General features: G+C 37.4%; 1 pseudogene; it reads left to right on the top strand.

The window, feature by feature from the left end:
* Nucleotides 1–1,734: 1,734 nt before the first annotated feature.
* LOC107808706 (structural maintenance of chromosomes protein 3-like) lies at nt 1,735–21,844 on the top strand (annotated as a pseudogene).
* The last annotated feature ends 341 nt before the right edge of the window (nt 21,845–22,185 follow it).

Raw genomic sequence — 22,185 nt, 5'->3', positions numbered from 1 at the left:
CTTATAGTAAAAACACCGTTACACGCTTCTACTTTACGAAAAACCTTTTATACACTTAACCTTTCAAAAGTATGTCTAGGACACACTACTTTTGACCAGATAGCACTTGCGTATTTACACACGAAAAAGCTCGTGAAGCCCGTAAAGAAATCCCATTTTTTTTGTCTCCCCTCTCCACAAGAACCCCTCTCCCTCCCCCTCCCTCTCATCTTCTTCCTCATACCACCTTCTCCCTCATCTTCTTCCCCAAAATAGAATTTTTGAAAGAACATAAAATTTTAGATCTAAAATTGAGCAGTTTTTGTTGGTTTATTGTCAAAATATTGTGAAAATTATTTATTTGTGATATATTTAAAAGGTTTAACAGTAGTATTGAAGGTTTGGTGAAAAAATCTAGAATCCATCATTGTTGGGGTATGAAAAAAGCTTGAAAATTTAACTGGGTCTTGTTGATTATTGGGTTATTGAACTCAATTTGTTGCTCGATTATTTTCGGCTAGTTGTTTAGATAGTATAGTTGAATTTTGGTGTTGTTTAAAACTTTCTCACAAACAACCATGGTGGTAGCAACAATGATGTTTAAGATAGAAAATGAGAAGATGAAGAAGATGGGTATTAATTGTAATTTCTAATATATTTTTTCCTTTTTAAAGTCAATGACACGTGTCACGATCCTATTAGAGCGTGACTTTCACGTTATCTGAAAAATTGGTCAAACCAAAAAGTGGTGTGTCTTACGCATACTTTTAAAAGATTGAGTGTGTAAAAGGTTTTTCGTGAACGAAAGGTTTGTAACAGTGTCGATGGGTAAACTATATATTTTGTATTTTTTTCAACACAGGCGGTACCAATTTTATAGGTTTTTTTTTTTTTTTTTTACCACTTTTTAACATTATTTACTACTAGTACAATTGGGTAGAATCTTAAATTTATTCCTTTTAAAAGTGGGATCCTGTTCCCCTTTTATCCCACTAAAACAGGTGTGTGTATATATATACTAGTTTTGTATTAGGTATATACAATTACTATGGAAAATATCAAACAGTAATTTATTATATGATTTATATCTTCACTTTCAACACATTATGTATATATAAACTATCACTTCTTAGCAAATATTATCTAGAGAATACAACCAAAACAAAGAGAATTATATTAGACAAACATAATATGGAGATGAGGACACGGAGTATAGAAACGATAACTTTTGATAAGGATCTCTTTTAGTGAAATGCTTTAATTTAGGGATTTTATTTTATTGTAAACAAGTTAAGTACCGCATGGAATGTGGATCTTTTTTGGTATAGTATGTAAATCCATTTTTAGTACCAAATGTAAAAATAAAATCATTGGTAATCAATGTTAATTGACCTTATAAAATCACTGGAATGTAAAAATCCCTACCATTTTTGCATTCAGTTTCAAAGCAAAGTGCGTCTATTATCAATTGCTTAGCATGTTTATTTGATAAAATGCCTCGCCTCACGTTCGCTTCTTTTAAAACACTGGTAAGTCTATAATAAATTTTTACCCTACTTTTAAACTCCCCCACCCCCATATAGTCTCAGGAGCTCCGACTTGCTCACTCGCTTGTTCTCGGTATGTCTTGTGCAGTAGTATTTTTCTTCTCACTTTCAATTCCCTGTTTAATTTGCTTCCTTACTCCTCGTAGCATATGCTATATGTAATATCTATTTTCCATCTTTATTGCACTCAAAAGTGAAGTTTGAAAGATGATACTTCTTTCTATGTACAGATTAATAAAATGCATTGATTCCCATATACTTGCATACTGTAACGGCATAGAAATGATAATGTCCTCTTATTCAAAATGTGATAAAAAAGAAGAAGTTAACATTGCAAGGAGATGCGGATTTAGGATATAAGTTCAATGGATTCAGCCTTTAAGTTTCTTAGCATTGAGCTTATTGTATTCTTAAAATTATGGATTCAGCCTTTAAGTTTCTTAGCATTGAGCTTATTGTATTCTTAAAATTATAGGTTCAGACCTACTATGCGGTGCAGTTTTAGAATTTTTACCAGTCTCCGTCAGTTGGAAAGATCTGAGCGTTGTCCCTCCTTTGTCATACATTCCGTAAGCAGATATTATTGTCCATGCCATGTATTTAATATTCGTGTGCTCAAAGACCAGGATAGCATTACTTAAACTCTCAGTTTCGAAGATCATTCCAATCACTCCATTTTTAACAGGGACACTTGACTAAAATTGAACCTGATAATGCATCCCATTGAACTCTTTCCCCCGTCTTATTGCTGCAAGCTACAAATCTAAAATGTAGGCAACATCTGCCATAATTCCCTCTAGTTCTCATTCTATTGAACATTGTGAACATACCTCAAATTGACTACCTGAAGCAATAAGGATATTCCATGTTAAAATATCTCTAGCATTTATGTTCTTGAACTGCCCCAATGAATGCTCCATTTTTCCACCTTCGGCAAGCATGTTTATTATGATATTGCTTGCAGTAGCAATCCTCCACTTATTTCCGGGCCATTTGGTCTTAATACAGCCAAAGGTCATCAGGTTCTAGGAAACAACATTTGGTACAGCTACTTTTACAAGTAGCTTGACCAACAATCCATTCTTATGCACCAATTACCACAAGATTATTCTTGTTTACACTAAGCTTATTTGCCAAATAAGTCTTTAGCCGAGGGTCTATCGAAAACAGCCTCTCTGCCCTTCGAGGATAGGGATAAGGCTGCGTACATCCTACCCTCCTCCCCAGACCCACTTACGGGAATTCCCCGGGCCCACTTATAGGAATTCACTGGGCTTCTTGTTGTTGTTGTTGTTGTTTACATTTGCCAAAGAGAATGCGGAAATGAGGCATCTAAATCCACCAGGATCATATGGAAGAGTGGCTGCTATTCGTATTTGTGAGGTTGAAAATTGCGCAACAAGGTAATCTAAGGAGGACTTGCAATTGTAGGCTTCACAACTGATTCAACTTTCCAAGGAGGTGAAGTTCTTCTCACAAACTCAGTATCATTCCTTTCTTCCTCTTTGTAAACTCTGTCATTTTCAAACAGAGCACCATTCTTAGTTAGTGACACCAATTTCTCAACCTTCAGGCTGCTGCAATTATCAATTTTCACCTCCTTAAATTCTCCAACACCCTTCTCATCATTGGAACACATTTCTACATTCTGATATGCTTCAATCTCAATGTTTTCTTCGTTAATTCTTGCAATCATGTTAAGTGATTCATTCAGTTTTACCACTGTTTCTGAATGATAAAAAGCAAGAACATTCTCATGACAAGTATCCTCTGCTCCATCATTTTGTGAATACTCACTAATTAATGAAACTCCAAAACTCCTATCTCACTTTAGCATTTCCTCAAGCATTTGTGAGCCTTCTTCATAGAATTTTCCCGTGCCTGAAATCGAGAAAAGTCTTAAGGGTTCGGAATTCACCTTCTTAATTTGGGAAACTAACAAGGCTTTCTCTCCTTCAATGGCTTGGCTTCAGCCAATCGCTCCCTCTTCTGTGAAATTCTGTCTCATCCATATATTCGGCTCACAAGATGGAAACATTCTTTCCTTCAATGGCGCGGCTACTTCAGATATATTCCTCTTCCACAAGCTTTGGAATACCAACTGACGACCCAACAACAGTAGAATTCTGTTCAACCTTTGTTAATCTCGTCTCGTCCGGCAAGGGTGCAACATTACTGAAATTAGTGGCAACAGAAGCAATAAATTCTGAATCAGTTGCTTGCTCAATCAACTGTACACAATTCTCCTTGCTATTGCTACTGTCCTCCTCATCAGTTGGCATTTCATCGAACAGTTGTGCGCATATTTTTGAAGACTTGTTTTCCCATACACAGTTAGTGATGAGGTTTCTCTGTCTCGTTCTAATAGAGTAGAAACTAGCATCGGGCCTTCCATAGGAGCAGGACTTCTTGTAATTTTTCTGAAACTCTCATAGGAGTAATATTATTTGATTTGGTAGTTGTTGAATTTTGTTTATTTAATTTTTTGTTTGGTTGTGGTTGTTTCTGCAGAGATAGAATAGTGAGGGACTGTCAACATGTATATAAAACAGGTAATTAGAAATCTATGGCCCTAAGTATGTGTCAACAATTAATTGCGTCTATGAATTTTCATGTTGGTTTGGATGCGGAATTTGCAAGAGTGTTTTCTTAGTGATTTTTCATATGGGGTATCTAAACTTCTTCCCTTGTAGGTCATCATCGAAGGGTTTAAGAGCTATCGGGAACAAGTAGCCACTGAAGATTTCAGTCCGAAAGTTAACTGTGTTGGTAATGTCATTTATACCCTTGGTGAAGTTTAGTCTGCCACATTTTTGTTTGAACTGAGAGATGTTTTAAATTTTCTTCTGTGTGCAGTTGGCGCGAATGGATCTGGCAAGTCGAACTTTTTCCATGGTGGGCTACCCTGATGTTTTTCTGGCTTATTGATATTTTGATGAGTCCATGTTTCTTTAATTTTTTTTATTTTTTTTTCTGTTCTGCAGCAATTCGTTTTGTCGTAAGTGACCTCTTTCAGAACCTGCACAATGAAGAAAGGCAGGCTTTTCTTCATGTATGTTCAGTATTTAATCTTTAGAAATCTGCAGTAGTTCATGTCCTTTAATACGTTTACAATGTTTGTAATATACCCCTTTTGCTGTACAGGAAGGAGCAGGTCACCAAGTATTATCTGCTTTTGTGGAAATTGTATTTGATAATTCAGACAATCGAATGCCGGTAAAGTGTTGTCTACCTGCACCTTTATGCCATTTTTTCTGTACAAGCAGTACTGACCTTGCTATATTTGCCTTCGTTGGCTTATATATGGAGTATAATTTTGGCCATTCAGTGTTTCTAGTGACGGAGTCAGGAATTTTACTAAGGGGTGTCAAAATATAAAGAAGTAAACATATAAAGAAGCTAAGGGCAGTCAATATACAGTATATATACATAAAATAAATTTTTGACTTAGCTATTCAATGTAATTTTCCGGTGAAGGGTTGTCAGTTGACACCCCTTAGCCTAAGGTGGCTCCGCCACTGAGTGTTTCATTCCTTTGGCTAAAGTATGTAAAACCAATTGTTTACTGGAATAGCCTGTGAACTTAAGATGTGATGGCTTCTGTTGGCAACAGTGGAATAGATATTTACTGCTTTGTGGATGTTGAAATTGTATTACATTTTGACAGGTTGATAAGGAGGAAGTGCGGCAGAGAAGAACAATCGGTCTCAAGAAGGATGAGTATTTCTTGGACGGTAAACATATCACGTAAGTATCTTATGAGTGTTGTTCATTGCCTCTGCTGTCAGCTGCGTGATAGAATCTTTCATTATGTTGCAGGAAGAAAGAGGTCCAGAATTTGCTGGAAAGTGCTGGGTTCTCTCGGTCCAATCCCTATTATGTTGTGCAGCAGGGAAAGGTATGTTACATTAATATTGTTTTTCTACTTCTTATTCATGTCTTATATTCTCCTCATGTTTTCTTGCAGATAGCGTCATTGACGTTAATGAAAGATTCAGAACGGCTTGATCTGTTGAAGGAAATTGGAGGGGCGCATGTTTATGAGGAGAGGCGTCGAGAAAGTTTAAAACTCATGCAGGAAACTGGCACGTTATTTTTGAAATTTATACTTCTTGGATATTAATGTTTTTGTTGCTAACATTTATGTGAATCAGGTAACAAGAGAAAGCAAATAATTCAAGTTTTACAATACTTGGACGAGAAATTGAATGAGCTTGAACAAGAGAAGGACGAACTTAAAAAATATCAACAGCTTGACAAGCAGCGCAAATCTCTGGAATACACGATTTTTGACAAAGAACTTCACGACGCACGCCAGAAATTGAATGAGGTAGAGTACTCAAATAGTAGAGTTGAAATATCAATGTGAATGTTTGCTCTTGTAGTTCTAACCTATCACTTGCAGGTAGAAGAGGCTCGGAAGAAGGTGTCTGAGAACTCTACTACGATGTATAAGGCTCACGAAAAGTCCAAGGAGTTAGAGAAGTTGTCCAAAGATCTGACAAAAGAAATTCAAAATTTAAGCAAGGGAAAAGAAGCAGTACAGAAACAGCGGACAGAGGCTATCAGAAAGCGCGCCAAGCTTGATCTTGATTATAAAGACCTTCAAGAGAAGATGTCTACAAATATTAAAGCTAAAGTACTCTTTTATTGTATGACAATAATTGTTCTTCCCAACTGCATGATTATAATGGCAAATAACTATAACGATAAATTGTCATTTTATGCTTTCTGTGATTCAGGATGATGCACAAAAACAACTCATGCTTCTGGAGAGAGAAATTCAGGAAACAAAGAATGCTCTCAATGATATCAGGCCTTTGCATGAGAAACAAATAAAAGAGGAGGAGGACATTACTAGAGGGTATATCGATTATATGAGGCACTTTTTTGAACAAGATAGAGTCTGATAGCCAAACTTTTCAGAAATTAGAATAAAACATTAACTTTTTATTTTTCCTCCAACAAGAGTTCTGGTCCTCGAGCATATGAAGTTTCAAGGTAGACAAATGTTTTATGGGTCTTGGTGTCCATTAAACTATTTCATCAAGGACAAAAGAAAAATAATCAATGCCGGTTTGCTAATTTCTTGTTTGTTGCTTCTGATACTTAGTTTTTCTGTATAAGTATAATCCTATTTGTATCCCTTGATGCTGATGTTCATTTTATATAGCTTTATGTGAACCAAAGATGCAAAATATTTGGTCAAGTTGTTTCATAGTATGTGATTCTGTCTTGTATTATCTTCCTGGTTTCTTTTTTATCTTACACTGGTTATTACTGTAATTTGACAACCTTGGTGCCTTAAATAGGATTATGGATCGTGAAATGAAAGTTAGCATTCTTTACCAGAAACAAGGCCGCGCCACCCAATTTGCCAACAAAGCTGCTAGGGACAAATGGCTCCAGAAGGAAATTGATGAATATGAACAAGTTTTATCTTCAAACTCAACGCAGGTAATATTCGTTGTTAACATTTGTTAGCACATGGAGCTATTGCGGCGTTTTCTTACTCTTCAAGCCTTTCATTATGAATGATTGAGGACTCTGTGCTACATGTTGTATGTAAAGTGTCTTTGTCACTTTGAAGGCTTTGTTTATCAATATACGCTGAATATGCAACCTTGATACAAATGCATTTGCAAATAGTATGAAGAAAAACTTACGATCAATAAAGTATATGCAAATGCACCAAGTTTAGAATGTGGGTGATGCATGTGAGTGCAAGGTAAAGATGAACAATGTTAGGGTTTCATTTTCTTATGGTTCCCAGCCAAAAAAAAAAAAGATGAATAGTTCTTTTAGGTAAAAGTGATACATAAAAGATGGGCATCGGCCCAAGACATAAAGAGTCCAAGGAAGTGCATCTCAGAGGTTATTGATCTTGTCCGTTTTGTTATGGATTATTCCTGTCATATGCATTTCTTGGTAGGAAGCTCCTTTTTTCTCTCTTTACTTGTCAAATATTCGTTTATCTTTTGTGTTCGTCTGAAATAAGAAGCTTCATGTTAACAACAAAACTGAGGAAAAGGTTAATACTTATTACCAACTTAATTGTCTTAACTCCTTTTTCTATCTCAGGAGAGAAAGCTTAAAGATGAAATTGATCAGCTCAATAAGGACATGAGAGATCTAGATGATATAATCAACCATCGTAAAGTTGAAGCAGACAAAAAAGAATCCCTCATATCTGGTTATCTAAAAGCGTATAATCAGTATAAAGTGGAGAGAGACAAGCTGCATGATGAGCGGAAGTATGATTATTCAGTCATGTTAGGCTTATATGAGTGTTTTCGAGCAGCATTATTTATCTAGAAATATCTGAACTCTGCAATTTCGTATTTGTGCTCGTCTCAGGTCCATGTGGAAACAGGAAACTGAGCTCACTACTGAAATTGAACGGCTCAAGGCTGAAGTTATGAAGGCTGAGAAAAGCCTAGATCATGCAATTCCTGTTGTGAGTAACCACTATAACATGTCATCTATGTAACATTCTTGGGTTATGTAGTTCCAATCTTATAAGCTTGGTACTTTTTGTTTTGCCCGTGATTTCATCAATGATAAGTAATCTGGTCTTCTAATATTTAACGCCCGATTGCCAAATGTCCTGGCATGAAGTCTATATGATTTTGTTTACGCAACATTTTGCTGGGTAGTTTGGTGCTTCGAAATGCTCTTGGTATAACTAGGTGTTTTCATAAATGCATGTAATGGGCGTTGTGTATTCACCTGGAAGGATGGTCCAGTCGAATACCTTGGTCTTGACTCTTGAGCCTAAACCAGTTGTAGAAGTGTTTGTTATCCCGAGTTGAGATAGTTGAAGAAATAAATTTTTCTGGAGCAAAAGAAATAAAATATCCCAAGAACTGTGATGTATCAGTGAAATACAGGTGTTTCGTGTCACAACCGGCAAGACCTATTCATAGAGACATGCTAAATCGAGTATTATATAATGTCTATTAGGTTAAAAGAAAGGATCACAGGAAAAATCTTACCTAGGTGGTAGTACCAGATGCATAGCTACAATAAGAGCTAACATAAATAGGAAATATACAAAACAAAATTGTGAATGGTCAAATGAGCCCGGAAAATGGATAGGTGTTAGGAATAAACCCCCTACAAAAATAATATTCACAGTAATAAAAGCGGAATAATCACGTAGCACCGAGATACAGTAATTAGCAAGAAAAAGAGTGACAACGACACCAAGACCTTTACATGGAAAACCCTTTGAATAAGAGAAAAAACCACGGCCCCAAGACGAGCAACTGATATCACTATAGCAAGAAATTTTACACTTTGTAGGTCCGAGTAAAATACTCCAAATACCACTACAACACTCAAAAGAAATAACCCTCTTTTGATATTCTCACCTCACTACAATATCGCTTACTCTCTATTTTTTTCACAGACTATTTTCTTATACCTTGTCTGTGAAACCTCACTCTTTCTTTTTCTCTTTGTTGGTGTGTAGAAATGAGAGTTGAAGCTCTCCTTTTATAGCCGAAGCCTCACTCTCCAAAGCCTACTATATTTGACAATTTGCACACACTTTTCCTTCTTTTTTTTCAATATTGACAATTCAACAAAGTTAACTACCAAACCAAAAAAAATTTCCTTAAGCACATGCCTCTTACTTTGGCTATTGAATGAGATGGAACCCATCAATCTCCCCCTCCAGTCTCATTCATCTAGAGGACGTAGCACTGTCTTCTAGTTTGAGTGCATGCCGACAAGTTCTTTGCATAGCTTGAACTTGTCTCTTGGTACCACCTTGGTCAACATATCAGCAGGATTTTCACTCGTGTGAATCTTTTTGACCTGTAAAGATTCGTTCTCCACCTGCTCACGAATCCAATGATATCTCACATCTATATGCTTTGTTCTTGCATGGTACATGGAGTTCTTGCTCAAATCTATTACACTTTGACTGTCACAATAGACGACATACTCCTTTTGATGCAATTCCAGTTCTTGAAGAAACCGCTTGAGCCATACCATCTCCTTGCCAGCTTCTGTAGTGGCAATGTACTCTGCTTCAGTTGTTGAAAGTGCAACACACTTCTGTAATTTAGATTGCCATGATATAGCTCCCCCTGAAAATGTTAACAAATATCCAGTAGTGGATTTTCTGTTATCAATGTCACCTGCCATATCAACATCTGTATAGACCTTCAAGATTGGATGAGATCCTCCAAAGCACAAACAATCTCTTGTGATACCTCTCAGGTACCTGAGTATCCACTTGACTGCTTCCCAATGTTTCTTTCCCGGATTTTCAAGGAATCTGCTAACAACACCAACTGCATGAGCAATATCAGGTCTGGTGCATACCATTGCATACATCAAGCTTCCGACTGCTGAAGAATAAGGAACTCTAGCCATGTTCCCTTTCTCCTCCACACTTGTAGGACACATCTTCTTGCTCAACTTTAGATGACTAGCAAGAGGTGTGCTGACTGTCTTAGCATTCTTCATGTTGAAGCGTTCCAGTACTCGTTCAATGTACTTTTCCTGAGACAGCCACAACTTTCTGCTTGTTCGCTCTCGTACTATATTCATACCCAGAATTTGTTGTGCTGAGCCCAAGTCCTTCATATCAAAAGACTTGGACAAATCTCCCTTCAACTTTGCGATCAGCCCCTTGTCTTTTCCTACAATTAACATGTCATCCACATACAACAACAATATAATAAAGTTATTTTCAGAAAATCTTTTGAAGTATACACATGGATCAGAATATGTCTTTGTGTAAGTTTGACTTTTCATGAATGAGTCAAACTTCTTGTACCACTGCCTTAGTGCCTGCTTCAACCCATAAAGACTCTTATTCAGTTTTCACACCATGTGTTTCCTTTCAGCTACTTCAAATCTTTCTGGCTGCTCCATATAGATCTCCTCTTCCAAATCTCCATGAAGAAATGCAGTTTTCACGTCCAACTGCTCCACTTCAAGGTCTAGGCTAGCTGCTAAGCTCAAGATTGTTCGAATAGAAGTCATTTTGACAACAAGTGAGAAAATTTTGTCAAAATCAATACCTTTCTTCTGCTCGAAGCCTTTTACTACCAATCGAGCTTTGTATCTGACCAGCTTGCCATTTCCATCTTTCTTGAGTTTAAAGACCCACTTATATTTGAGTGGTCTTTTACCCTTTGGAAGTTCAACCAGCTTGTACGTGCCATTTTTCTGCAAAGATTCCATCTCCTCTTGCGTGGCTTTCATCCAATGGTTCTTTTTTGGATGGGACATCACCTCCTTAAGACTTTCTGGCTCCCCTTCATCACTGATGAGGACATACTCCGTGGAAGGGTACCTGCATGACTCTACCCTTGGCCTTTCTGATCTCCTCAGAGGTTGAGGTTGTTCTTCTCCCTGAGTGGGGTGATCCACTTGCTCGACATCATCATCAAGTTGCTCCCCCTGCTCAATAACCTCACCAGGTTGCTCCCCCTGCTCGGCAACCTCGTCGGTCATACTTTCTACACTTATGCGATTGTTAGAAGTAGAAGGAATACTAACAAGGTTAGGAATAATACCATTCTTAGCTTTCTCTAACATATCATCAGTAGTTCCAATTTCACTTTCTCGGAAAATTACATCTCTGCTTCTGATGACCTTCTTCTTTACGGGATCCCACAATCTATATCCGAATTCTTCATCTCCACATCCGATGAATATACAAGGAACAGATTTATCATCTAGCTTTGTTCTCTGTTCCTTTGGTACATGTGAAAAAGCTTTGCAACCGAACACCTTCACATGCGAGTAGGACACCTCCTTGTTGGTCCAAACTCTCTCTGGGATGCCAAACGCCAACGGAACTGATGGACTCCTATTGATCAGGTAACAGGCTGTCTGAACTACTTCACCCCAGAATGACTTAGGCAGTTTAGCCATTCTGAGCACGCTTCTCACCTTCACAATGGTGCAGTTCATCCTTTCGGCTACGCCATTGTGTTGTGGGGTTCCAGGAACTGTCTTTTCATGTCTGATCCCATGGTTCGAGCAGTACTCTTCAAATTCCCTTGAAGTGTACTCACCTCCATTGTCACTTCGGAGACGCTTTAGCTTTTGGCATGTCTCCCTTTCCACCATAGCATAAAACTTCTGGAAAACTTGAAACACTTGATCTTTGGTTTTCAAAATATAAACCTATAATTTTCGTAAAGCATCATCAATAAAAGTAATAAAATATTTGTTATCGCCCATCGATTCAATTTTCATTGGACCACAAACATCAGAATATACCAAATCAAGTATATTCAATTTTCTTTCAGACGATGTCTAAAATGAGACTCTATACTGCTTACCAAATAAACAGTAGTCATAGGGTTTTACCGTTGTACCTTTGGCATAAGAAATGAGTGATTTCTTGGCAAGAATCTACAATCCCTTCTCGCTCATATGACCCATTCTTTTGTACCACAAATCTGCAGAAATCTCATCTTGTGCCGCGTTCAATTCACCTTGGCATATTTCTGCATTTGTCCTGTACAACGTGCCATGAGCAACTCCCTTTGCAATCACCAATGATCCCTTGGTGAGTCTCCACTTTTGATTTGCAAAATAGTTTTCGTATCCATCTCGGTCTAAAGCAATTCCCGAGATCAAGTTCATCCGCAAATCAGGTACATGTCGCACATCCTTCAGAACCAATGTGCATCCAACATTTGTCTTGATACAAATGTCACCAATCCCTGCAATCTTTGAGTAACTTGTGTTACCCATTCTCACAAGACCGAAATCACCTACTACATATCTGCAAAAAAGATCTCTTACTGGTGTGGCATGGTAAGATGCTGTTGTATCAACCACCCATTCCGACTCTGGACCTGATAAGTGCATGCATTCCTCTTCCTCGTTTATACAGAGAACAACATTATCATTGTTTTGCACCATGGCGGCTGTGTTGTCGTCATTCTTCTGGCCACTAGTTTCACCTTTGCCCTTCCTTGGATTTGGGCAATCTGTTTTGAAGTGACCTGGTTGATCACAATTGTAGTAATTTCTAGCTCTTGATTTGGATCGGTTCTTAGACTTCCCACGAGCTTCGGATCTACCATAGTTGCTTGAACTCCTTTGATAACTCCTGCCTCTACCTTCTGTGATGAGAGCATGTCCTTGACTTTCAGGCTTCTTTCTCATCTTCTCATTGAGTAAAAGAACCGATGTAACATCTTTCAACTCAATGGTAGTCTTACCGTGCAGGATGGTTGTTGCCAGATTATCGTACGAAGATGGCAACGAGTTCAACATTAAGATGGCTTTATCTTCTTCCTCGATTTTCACTCCGAGATTGGTGAGCTGTGTGATTAGTCCGTTAAACACATTTAAATGTGACAAAAAATGCGTACCTTCACCCATGTGTAGGGTGTATAGCTGCTTCTTCAGGTACAATTTATTTGTTAGCGTTTTAGACATGTATAGGCTTTCCAACCTTGCCCAAATGCCACGTGCGGTGTCTTCATCAATGATGTTATTTACCACATCATCTGATAAGTGTAACCTGATTGCACTTGTAGTCCTTTCATCTAAATCAGCCCAATCCTCAGCTTCCATGGTATCATGCATTTTGGCATCAGTATCTAGTACCTTGTGTAATCCTTGTTGGATGAGCAGATCTCTCATCCTTCTTTGCCATGTTGAGAAACTGCTATCTCCGTTAAATTTTGCCACCTCATACTTTACTCTGGATATTTTTGTTTTCACCGAATATAGTACTACCGATAGTGAATAGTATTTTTGTGAACGAGCAGAACCTGTACTCTGATATCAGTTGTTGGGAATAAACCCCCTACAAAATAATATTCACAGTAATAAAAGCGGAATAATCATGTAGCACCGAGATACGGTAATTAGCAAGAAAAAGAGTGACAACGATACCAAGACTTTTACGTGAAAAACCCTTTGAATAAGGGAAAAAATCACGGCCTCGAGACGAGCAACTGATATCACTATAGCAAGGAATTTTACACTTTGTAGGTCCGAGTAAAATACTCCAAAGACCACTACAACATTCAAAAGAAATAACCCTCTTTTGATATTCTCACCTCACTACAATATCGCTTACTCTCTATTTTTTTCACAAACTATTTTCTTATACCTTGTCTGTGAAACCTCACTCTTTCTTTCTCTCTTTGTTGGTGTGTAGAAATGAGAGTTAAAGCTCTCCTTTTATAGCCGAAGCCTCACTCTCTAAAGCCTACTATATTTGACAATTTGCACACACTTTTACTTCTTTTTCTTGAATGTTGACAATTCAACAAATTTGGCTACCAAACCAATGAAATTCAACAAAGTTGGTTACCAAACCAACGAAATTCAACAAAGTTGACTACCAAACCAAAGAAATTTTTCTTAGTCACATTTCTATTACTTTGGCTATTGAATTAGATGCAACCCAATAGATTCTTAAGTCCTCTATATACTTCTAAATAATTAAAGAATAAACCTTGAGACATTTAAAATTTCACTCTCTGAATAGGGACCTTCTCATTTCAAAGCATCTATTTCACTCGTGATATTGATTGTTAGATCTTCGTTCTGAGGGAAGAGGAATAGAAGACGGAACTGGGACGGGTGATTAACTATGTCATTTCTATGTTCCTAGATACCTGAAATGGCATGTATTACTGCACTATAAACATGCTTGGTTTTTCATCTTTTTTTTTTTAATTCTCAGGATATCAGAAGGGGTCTGAATTCTGTGAGGAGGATATGCAGAGAATATGAAATCTCTGGAGTACATGGCCCAAATTTTCAGTTGATTCAATGTGAAGAAAAGTTTTTTACAGCTGTTGAAGTTACTGCTGGAAACAGGTATCGGCTAAAGTTCTGCCGGGGACAAGGAGCTGCTGATTATTGTTCTATGCAGCTTGCAAAGCTACAAGCCTACAACACTGCTTTGCATCCGTTCGATGCCTATTCTCACACGACTTACTCTCTCTATCTTTGCAGCTTATTCCATGTGGTGGTTGATAATGTGAAATATCAACTAAAATTATTGGACACCTCAATGCACAAAAAGGTGGACGAGTTACATTTATTCCACTGAACAGGGTTAAAGCTCCACATGTTAATTATCCACAGAGCTCTGATGTTATTCCGCTTCTGAAAAATTTGGTGTTTTCTTCTATATATCAGAAGGCATTTGAGCAGGTCTGTTACCAAAATTTTTAGTTTCATGTTGTATTGCAATATGCTCATATCACTTCAGTCATGACCTAACCAGCCTTTTGTGTTTGGTCCTTTGGGCTTTCATGTAGATTTTCACTTGCCTAATCTGTTTAGAAACAGAACAATTTCAATATTCGTTCATATGCAGATATATAGTAGTTCTCTATTAGATCTTTATACACTTCATCTATGATCCGGAAAAAGGAAGCTTTTAGGTTCTGGCTGCATTATTTCTTCTCTACCCTTTTAACTGAAAGTATGACTGGATTGTAAAGTAACCATCCATGGTTCATTTTGTATCTGTGTTCTTTTAGCTTTAGTATATTCAGTAGAGCTGTTGCTACTTCTCACGTTTCTTGTTCCAGTAAGAGTTCCTATATTTATCTTTGCCAGGTGTTTGCTAGAACTGTAATTTGTCGAGATATGGATGTTGCTACCAGGGTTTCTCACACTCATGGGCTTGACTGTATTACCGGGGAAGGTTAGAACTTGAGACACCTTATTTGGACTAGTTTGATTGGTGTTTAGTTGCATTAGTCTGATCTAACTGGACTTCTTTATGCAGGTGACCAAGTTAGTAAAAAAGGTGGCATGACTGGTGGATTTTATGATTCTAGATGCTCAAAATTGAGGTTTATGAGCACCATCAAACGGAATACGGTGTCCATCAACCTGAAGGAGAGTGAACTTGAGGAAGTTAGAGATAAACTTCAAGATATCCTTACCGAGTTTCAACTTCTACTAAAATTTACATTTTAACATTGTTCAGCACTCCTTTTATTTTAGCATGTTATTGTTTTCGGTTTTGCTTCTACTATTGCTCAACATGATTCCCTTGACTTCTTCACACACCACTCATTTTGTGCTGGATACCACACATCTTTGACTACGTCACAAAACCAATGGTTTTAACAATTGTGAAACTTTTAGAAAACTAGTAGTTGCTAGCAACTCTGAAACTTTTACTCGTATGATATGGTTTGAACTCAAACTAGAAACTTTTTTGCTGAAACACTCGCTAATGTTCTTTTCTCATCATTTTAAATTGCTAAAGGGGCTTACCGTGCACAAAGTGCTCCTTGGCTAGTGCAAGGTAGGGGGAGAGTGGCGTATAGCATATACAACCTCCCCTTTCCTTTTGTGCAAGGCTTTTGCCATACCTCGAACATGTGACCTCCAACTTGTGAGGTCATTGAAGGAGCAGCTTTGCTGTTGTGCCAGGGTCTGTTCACATTCATTTGAATTTGATACAGCGGTTAAAGTCATGTGCATTTTGTATAAAATGTTATTGAATAATCCGAAAATGTCCTCCTCGCGGGGGTTTAGGTGGGGACAACTTATGAACTGAGCTCCTAAGTTGCTCGGACACGGGTGTGGATCTAGAGGTCGGATCCTTCTAGATGTAAATTCTAGGATTTGGGGATACGGATCCTAGTACGGATACAGGTGGGGGGATCCGACTAAAACTAATTCAAAAAAATAAAAATATCTAAATTATGTGTGGAATACTCGTATAGCTTGTAAAATGTGGATTTCTTTTTTATTCTCAAGTTGTAGATAAGTAAAAGATTGATTTCCTATATGAGGTATGCTATTTTCTTCAAATTTACCCTAATTTGGTTATGATTTTATGAATCAAATTGTATCTCGTCTCGAATTTTTCCGTCCATCATGGTCAAAGTACCCCAAATTATTTGACCACTGCTGTGTTGGAGCAACTTAGCTGAACTCATGGTAGCTTCTATTTATTTGAAAGATAGAGACTGAGACGTACTAAAAAGCCATCAGTCAATTCACTTTAAGTGTGGAGATATTTTCAGGTTGGCATCGCTCTGCCACGTTATAATCAAGTCATTCTACTGGTTTAAGGCACCAGAGAAAGTTAAGGACTGAGAGGTAGGGTGGAAAATCTGAAATGGCAAAAACCTGTCAAAGTCAGCCTGTGTGTTGCATGATCTCACTAAAACTATTGGAACATAAGTCTACTCACTTGAGCTTCAAACGTATTAAAGCAGTTAATGGGCACTTAGACTTGGTGGAACTTCAATATGTGCGGCACTAATGTATATGTCATTCAGGGTTTTTGTTTTATATAAATTGGAATAAAAATTTCCATTTTTGTTCTACTGAACATGCAACACTTATTTCCTTTCACTTCGGAAGGGTTGCAAACAATCCTTTTGTGTGGATTAAACAGTTACAGGCGATGACAAGGTCATATACTTCTCCTTTCTTGGTGTCTCGAGCTTTATTTATCATGTGTTCAAAGGATGTTCATTATATTCATTTTACCCTTTATGCTTTCACTTAGCTTTTCTCGCAGATAGAACAGAAAATTAATAAACTTTTGGCTGAGCAGCAGAAAAATGATGCTGCCCTGTCTCATGACAAGTCTGAGTTAGAACAGCTTAAACAAGATATCGGTAATGCTTACAGGCAGAGACAATCCATCTTAAAATCTATTCAAAAGAAGGTGCCTCCTCTTGAAAAACTTTTGGATCTCTTGCCTCTAATGGTGTTTCTTCTTCAACCATAGACTGTTGGTTTTTGCAGGAGAAACTGCTTGGTAATATTTTGAGTCAAATAGATCAGCTCAGAGATAGTATAGGTACGAAACAAGATGAAATGGGAACAGAACTTGTTAATCATTTAACGCCAGAAGAGCGAGATTCTCTGTCGCGCTTGAACCATGAAACCACGACTCTGAAGGAGAAGCAGATTGCGTGCGGGGCTAATCGGATAGAGGTTTGTTGACGTCAGGATTACTGAAGTCAATATATGACATATCGATACAAATCACTTGCTGACTTTTATCGGCTTTTGTAGACTGAAACTAGAATAGAGGAGCTTGAGATGAATCTGTCAACAAATCTTGAAAGACGAAAACAAGAGTTAGTGGCAATGAGTTCTTCTGTCGACATTGATATGCTACAGAGTGAAGTTGAGAGGAAGAATCAGGAACTTAAGGATGCAGTCTCACTAGTTGACCATTTGACTGAAGAGCTTACAAGTGAGTCCTGTTTTTTTATTTTAAAATCTTTGGTATCGTATATGTTCAAAAATTTTAATACAAAAATGGCCTGCACAGAGGTTTCTGGAAGTATAGATGAACGATACGAGAGGCTAGAGCAGATCAAACAGGAAAAGGATAGTCCGAAGGCAAATATTCTCCATTATATTTCAACTTCACGTGGCCTGTTTTGCTTTGTGCTAATACAAAATTTTCTTATAGGATCTAAATAAGTATCAGAATACACTTCAGGATGAAGCAAGAGAATTGGAGCAGCTACTAAGTAAACGGAACACCTATCTTGCCAAGCAAGAAGAGTACTCGAAGAAAATCCGGGAACTAGGTCCTTTATCTTCTGATGCCTTTGAAACGTATTTCTCTTCTCTAAATTTGCGTATATCCTTTTTGGCATTTGAATATGGAGAACTCTATTTTGCTTCTATTTTATTGTTTATTTTGGATAGATCTTCTTTTCAGTGCTAGAAGCTAAAAACAGGCAGATATACTTACAACCGTTAGTGACTATAATAATCAGAAACTGTGTTTAAAAGACGGAGTTTTAAGGTGAAGAAGAGGTGAATCTCCTGATGGGATGCCCTGTAGGTAATGAATTTACAAAATCTATAGGATATTAGACTAAGACCTAATGAACAATTTGCCTCTTTAAATATTTTCTTTGTGCGTGTAGAAGAACCTCTAAAGCATATAACTAATTCGAAGGTATAATCTCACAAAGTGTTACTGCATTGAAGCTATTTGGCCTTAGCTTGCCTGAGGAGTGTCTTTCAAATCATTTTTCATCAAAACATTGTAAACTGTCATATAAGTCCAGTTTGAACTTTTTCAAGTGTGTGAATATAGTTGAAACGATACAATTAATTCGCATAATAAATGTGAAATAGCTTGTATTTTTGCAACAGAGTGTCAAGTACATATTTCTGATACATTTGAGTGCCATTTGCCAGCTACATGATTGACGAAGTTAGGGAATTGTGTGAAATTCATGGTGGTTGAAAGTGAGAAGCGGGAAAATGTCTAGAGTGCTGTCTTATCTTAAAACTCTTAGAAGAGCCTGTGTCTCCATCTCTTTTCATGTGTTTGATCTTGTTCATACTTGTGTGTTTATGGATTGTGTTATTCAAGAGTAAGGCAGTAAGCAATCATCCTTTTATCTGCTTGTTAGAACTGCCTTTCTTTTTAGTCTCTTTTTATGCTTCATCAAAGGGCAGCCCGATGCACAAAGCATCCCGCATTCATGCAGGGCCGGGGAAGGGCCGCACCTTTAGGGGTGTGATGTAGACAGCCTACCCTAATGCAAGCATTAGTGTCTGTTTCCACGGCTCGAACCCGTGACATATAGGTCACACGGAGACAACTTTACTATTGCTCCAAGTCTCCCCTTTTTATGCTTCATCAAAGGAAGAAATTTTAGTCCTGTTATTTTTTCCTTGTTGCTCTGCATACCCTTCTATTTTTTTTGTGTGTGTGTGGGTCATGCCTTATAGTAACAAATAAAGGGAGGTGAGATGTATACATGCATATATTACCTTAGACATGTGAATTGGCTTTTGTTCTTCTGACATAATGGTGGGAACTGTTTATTGCTAAACATTACGACGGTGTTTGTAAATGTAATATTAACGCCATTATTTTGGTGATTAATGTAAATTCTAGGTACAAAAGAAGGAATGTAAAGGAATTATATAAGATGCTGCACAAGTGTAACGAGCAGCTGCAAAAATTCAGTCATGTAAACAAAAAAGCACTTGATCAATATGTAAATTTCACCGAGCAAAGAGAAGAACTCCAAAGAAGGCAAGCTGAACTGGATGCTGGTGATGAGGTATATAAATCATGTATTTTTAGGATCTGAACTTGTATGTTTATGTTTGATAGTAATTCTGAGCATGGCTTCCTTCATTTGCAGAAAATCAAGGAACTTATATCAGTTTTGGACATGAGGAAGGATGAATCAATTGAGCGCACGTTCAAAGGCGTGGCTAAACATTTCCGTGAAGTATTCTCTCGAATTGTTCAAGGAGGCCATGGATTCTTAGTTATGATAAAGAAAAAGGTTTGTTTTGATTGTCAGATAGCACATTATGTGTCAAAGCACTCATTATAGTAAACTAGCAATAAACAGATTACCATTTTGTGTATATGATAATTCTCATGGGGAAATTAAACTAAATTTTACACAAATGAGTTTTTCTAATAGTCATGTACATCAACATCAAATGTACACATGTATAAACAAAGTGCAAATATAGACTTATAAGAAATATTAAATTTTGGAAATAAAAATGTCTTACTGAGAGTAATCAATATGGTTGTATATGGCCAAGTACCTCTCCACAGCGGATGGCGAATTATAAGTATTTATGCTAGATAATATGCACTTTTGGACAAGAGTGGGTTGCTCAAGTGGTTAGCACCCTCCACTTCCAACCTAGAGGTTGTGAGTTCGAGTCACCCCAAGAGCAAGGTGGAGAGTTCTTGGAGGGAGGGAGCAGAGGGTCTATCGGACACACTACCCTCCCCAGACCCCACTAGTGGGATTATACTGGGTTGTTGTAATATGCACTTTTGGGTTACATATCCCGTGGCTAGTTTATTCCTCATTTTCAATTTGACTTCATAGGACTAATGGCATTTCTTTGGTGCATGTGTTCTCATTTTCTTCATAGAATCATTGAAGCTCCACCGTTTTGAAATAGGTGATAGAATATTTCTTTACCTCCTCTTCATTTCTTGTTTAGTTTGAAAGCTAAAACATGAAAGAACTCAAAAACTAGTTACACTCTGATATGTTCAACAACAATCTTTTTATGCTGTGTTGGTACCTTTGTCTAGGGACAATCTTTGAAGTTGCTTAGACCTCTGATTGAAAAGGAAACAGTTCTTGGATCATTTTTAATCTTTATCTCAGCTATAGAGACTTCAGAATGATTATACATAAAGTAATTATCTCTTTAACTCTTATATTCAACAACTTAATGCTTCTGTGGAATGATAATGATCATTTGAGTCTTTTGTGTTGTTGTTTCTAGGATGGTGAGGATGATGACAATGATTCTGATGATGATGCACCTTGTGCTGATATGGACGGAAGGGTTGAGAAATATATTGGTGTGAAAGTGAAGGCATGTATTTCTCGTCATTATTGAATTCTATATTGGAGCGATAATTCTGACAATCACACACACAGAAAAAAAAAAGTATGGTCATGGATATCCCGTGCTGTTTACAAACTTTGAAATCTGCATCTTGTGAGCTAATTTTCGTCTAACTCGATGTTCTTGCGATAGGTGTCCTTCACTGGACAAGAAGAAACACAGTCAATGAAACAGTTATCAGGGGGTCAGAAAACTGTGGTAGCGCTCGCACTTATATTTGCCATACAAAGATGTGATCCTGCCCCATTTTATCTCCTTGATGAGATTGATGAAGCACTAGATACTCATTACAGAACAGCTGTGGGGAGTATCCTCCTAGAGTTAAAATTAGTTCCTGCATTCCTTCTCTCTGCAGTCTTTGTGCTTACGCCCTTGCTATATTGCTCGGACTTTCCAAATATACTGTCACACCCGTGTCAGATCCTCCAAAACTGCACCTGTGCGACATTTTTGAAAAGTCCGAGAAACATAGCCTCCTTGTTTCCTTTGACTATAATTTTCTAGATATGGTTCGTGATTTGGCAGACAGGGGTAGCACGCAATTTATTACGACAACATTCCGGCCGGAGCTTGTGAAAGTAGCTGATAAGATATACGGTGTGATACACAAAAATAGAGTTAGCTGTGTCACCGTTATCTCCAGGGACAAAGCCTTAGATTTTATTCAGCACGATCAATCTCATAACTGATTCAGGTGAGCATTACTTTTATGATATAATTGTTTGATGTATCCCCAAAAATTCTTGGGGATATAGTCAATAGGAGTGAGCAGAATTGGCGCCATTGCAACCTCCTTTCTTTTAATAAGAAAATAGAAAGAAAATAATATTAGGGAATTGAAAAGTATAATCTAGGATAAACAGATTTTTGATTTGTGTTTAGTTAATCTATTGAAGTTGTCTTATTGTGTTAGTTCTGTAGAATACTGATGCTAACTTAAAGATTATAGTGCTAATGGTTATTGACCTCGTATTTCTTTAAATGTTGGCCACTTTATTGATGTGGTGTTCTCTCCATAAAAACACAGTTATGTAATATATAAACAGAGACGCTTTGTTTATTCATCTATTCCATTATATTCAATATTTTGGGCTCTATTTTATTTCGAGGAAAGCCTGGTGAGAGAAGCAGATCATGAAAAATTGAGGGGGAAAAAAGAAAAGAATAGTAAAAGGAAACTATATAACACTGTAATTCCCAGTTGCACAAGTTTCTGCTAGGGTGCCTTCATTTCCATTCTGACCCTAATATAATCCTTCTTCAAATAAGTAGGAGTATTATAGAACGATATAGTTCA

Source organism: Nicotiana tabacum, chromosome 23 (assembly GCF_000715075.1).
Source record: "Nicotiana tabacum cultivar K326 chromosome 23, ASM71507v2, whole genome shotgun sequence".
NCBI classification, from domain to species: Eukaryota; Viridiplantae; Streptophyta; class Magnoliopsida; order Solanales; family Solanaceae; genus Nicotiana; species Nicotiana tabacum.
Note: the sequence above shows the minus strand (reverse complement) of the source record. Positions and strands in the feature narration are given on the sequence as shown.